This window comes from Belonocnema kinseyi, chromosome 6 (genome assembly GCF_010883055.1).
Source record: "Belonocnema kinseyi isolate 2016_QV_RU_SX_M_011 chromosome 6, B_treatae_v1, whole genome shotgun sequence".
NCBI lineage: Eukaryota > Metazoa > Arthropoda > Insecta > Hymenoptera > Cynipidae > Belonocnema > Belonocnema kinseyi.
The window spans coordinates 114,009,101-114,013,144 of NC_046662.1; positions in this window are offsets into that span (position 1 = coordinate 114,009,101).

A 4,044-nucleotide genomic window follows, 5' to 3' on the forward strand; every position below is an offset into this window, starting at 1 on the left:
AGGGAGCTCTTCTTAATATTTTGACACCAAAATCATGTCGATACACCTTACCGACTGCGAGTAAAGCCACCCACGCTTTAACTTGACAGACTGTAATAGAAAAAAACAGGTAAAAATGAGAGATACCATAACATATAATAGAAAATACATTTCGTTCTGTTAACTAAGGTTAAATTTCGTTGCCACCTCATAAAATAGCCTGAAGCGGTGAAAATCAGCATTTTTAAAAAATACTATTTTAATTACCAAAAAATTGCAAATAAATTTAGTTTTAAAAATAATAAAAAGCAGCCTCTATATTCCAGCATGCTAAAGGCAATGTCTATGATAAAGTTTTGAAATAATGCCTACCCATTATTGATAGTTTCAGGGATAAAGACCGGAGCTCGCACGGTAATTGTCATATATCGTTTTATATAACCATATATCGTTTATCTAAACTATCATTTGTGTAATCATATATCGTTTTATATAAATTATACCGTTTTATAGTATCCAATTTGTAAATTTTCTAATATTCTAGTTACGTCACCCTATCGTTCGAATGTAAAAGGGTTGATGGGGTTGAGTATGGGTTGCAAAATCTTTTCATTCAAGAAACTAACGTGACTCGGGAATTTTTAGAAGTGCAGATTCTAAATTTTCGAGTATCTTTTCTCTACAGGGCTTTCATATGGTGTGAAAGCGTTGTAGGAGGCACAAGTCCGATCAATTTCCAATTTCGTGGCTGTAGAGGTGGGAAATTCCAGGAATTGTGAACATATTGGATGCTCCCTCCAGTAGCACGATATTATGTTCCAGCATGCGTAAATAATGGGCGCAAATGATGAGCAAAATAGCACAGGTAGTAAGAGGACAACAATTAGTGTGCGCGCCGTGCATGTGATGACGTTTCACGGGTATTTTGTACACTGGAACCGCGGTTATATCCTCTCTCACTTATATCCTCTCGCGCTTATATACCTGCATAGCTCTCATTTATGTGCGCTTGGCATCCACCACCTCGCAGTACCACGTGAGTAACAGGCCAATCAGAGCGCTGCGCTGCCGTTTCCTCTTCGCTAAGCAGCATTGTTGGGATCCCCTTTCGAGAACTAAAGACAAATATCGGCTAAACTTTCTTTTGTTTTTACATGGCAAGCACATGTTTTTTGAAAGACGCAAAGTTGGCTAAACAAAACTTTATCGCTCTAAAAAATTTCCTGCAACAAAATTTTATTCTTAGTTTTTTTATGATTCAGATAGTAGTATTTTGCATTCGAATTCAGAAAATGATGACTCTAATGAGAATTCAAAAATCGATACAGGTTCAGGTTCAGATTCTAATTTTCCTACACGGTCGTATTCGAAAATCTATAATAATTATAATACGACCCAAATGAAAATGGAAAATGATCATAGCTTTGAGTGGCTTCTGGGTGAAAAAGTGTATAAAGATAATTTATCTAATGAAATATTATTATCTGTAAAGGAAAAGTTAGGTATCATGCAAAACTCTGTTGTTGAATTATTCGAATTATTTTTTCCTTCGGAATTGAGAAAGTATACAGGTGATGCTACTGATGTAAATGGTTATGCTCTCACTGAAAAAGATTTTAAAGTTTTCATAATAATTATTATCCTATCGTGAATAAATAAACTACCTTTACAAAGAAATTATTGGTCAAACAATATACTGTTAAAATCAGAAGCCATTGTAAAAGCTATGAGCCGAAATAAATTTATGGCCACCAAATCAAAATTAAAATATGCTTTTCCAGAAGACATGGATGATGAGGACAAGGTGTGGAAGGTAAGAAAAGTTTTAGATATTTTTAGGAACAACATTCTAGTATATGGTTTTTTCTGAACAGCTCTGTCAGTGGATGAGATGATGTTAAAGTTTTTTGGGATACTCAATCAAGAAATTTATATAATCTAAACCAATAAGGTTTGGTATCAAAATGTGGGGAATTTGCGGCGCGATCGAATATCTCCATGATTTTGAGGTCTACTGTGGCAAAAGTTCGGATAAAGCATCGAAATTAGGCAAAATTGCAGTGGGAAGTCTCGTTGTTATTCAGAAACTAAACAAGCTTCTAACACACACGTCTCCTCACAAGCTTCGTTTGTACCATTTGTATTTTGACAACTTATTTTGCTGTCCCGATCTCATGGTACATCTGAAAAACTTAGGTTTGCAAGCGACTGGAGTTGTCCGCTCCAACCGAATACCACGAAAAGACTTTATCGATAAAGATGCACCTAAAGGAACCAATGCGGCTAAGAAAGATAAAAATAGTGGCCTCAACTTCATTAGTGCGCTTGATTCCAAAGACGTATCTATTTTATCAACAGCAGCTAGTGTTTATCCACAAATGCCTATGAAACGTTACATGAAAAATGAACATGCAAAAAAGGAAGTGAACTTTCCGAACGCTTTCTCTAAATATAAGCAATTTATGGGAGATGTTGATCTGCATGATCAGCACTGTAATCGCCTGCTACCCTCTATAAGATCAAATAAGTGGACTTGGATCCCTTTCACAAGAATTCTCCAGGCCTCTGCTACTAATGCAACATTTTTATATAATACTGTAAGAGAGAGAGAGAGAGAAAATTACATCAAAACCAGAGACGCTGCGCTGTCTATATGTGAAGAATACTTGAAGGGAGCATCGGCTGCAAATGAACATAATGTAGCACCCTCGGATAATGCCAATAATATGTGCAGTACTAAAAAATGTGTAATAAAAACTAGAAATTTCTGTGAGACCTGTCAATCGTTTATTTGTAAAATATGTTTACAAAAAAAAATGAAAGTTGTTCAAAAAGAAGCATGAAAATAAGAAAATCAGATAAATATATATATGTCTGAAAAGCATAACATGCAGTAAGAACTGGACACATTTTGATTGAAGAAATGGCTAAAGACGTTCCATTCTCAAGAAAATACAAAAATTTTGAACCTGTTAATCAAACAATCATTAAAATAAATCTCTACGTCAATCATAGTTTTCGTAAATATGTTATTTGAGGGGTGGCCGTACAACCCCTAAATGATGAAAATTGAATTTTCTGTGTGTATAAATTTATTATTTGGAGATTTTGAGCTGGAGTTTTTGTGGTTTCAGCTATTTCCAAGACCTTTTTCGCATCGAAAATTCGATCTGAAAAAAATTAACATAAAAAATCATGTTTTTTAAAATTAAAAAGTAGGTTGGGAAGGGATGGTTTTTTGAAATTTTCGAGTCAGATTCTGAAAGAGTACGCTAAAAAATACCCGAATATAAATCTTCAAATATTTTTAAAAATAAGGAACAAAGTTGTCCGTGCTTAAAGTTGACGGACAAAAACGAGCAAATTGGGTCAATAAGAGTTCAAATGCTTTTAGATAATTTATTTTCCTTAAAGCGTTATTGCTAGAGATCGAGAGTGACGATCATCTGACCAATTTCATGACATTTGACTGTCACATGACGGTCAGCATGTAATCTGTGAAATCATCTAATTAATTAAAAACCAGATGTATTTTAAGTATAATGAATCTACAGATACGTTTGAACAGTAAATGGAAGAAGTTTTATTCCCATGTGCGAATTTCCGTCGGCAACTAGAGCAATTCCTAAACGAAAAATAGTTGATAATCCGCGTGAAGGTGAAAAAATAAAACCGGTTAAGATTCAAAGATGTTTACGCAATTGAGCGTGTGGGTTCCATAACGTCCTTAGCGCTCGGACTCGCTGTCCCAGTTCCCCAGAGCTGCCAGATCGAGCCTGAAATTTACCCCCACCATATTTACCGTTTGGGAGCCGCAAAACAGAAGGTGCATGAATACCACTGTGAGTTCGTGTGTAAGCCGAAAATGTACGATTCAACTTCGGTTCTCTGCTGTACGATGATTGCCGATCTGAAAGCTTCGGAAAACTTCGGTAAGCTTCTATTCATATCTCAATCCCCATTCAAAAGAAATGGAAGAAATTGGCGAATTTAATGTTTCGCGTGATTCATCATCACATGCATAAGTCGATATTAAGGTTATGTTTTTTAGGTGTATATAGTATG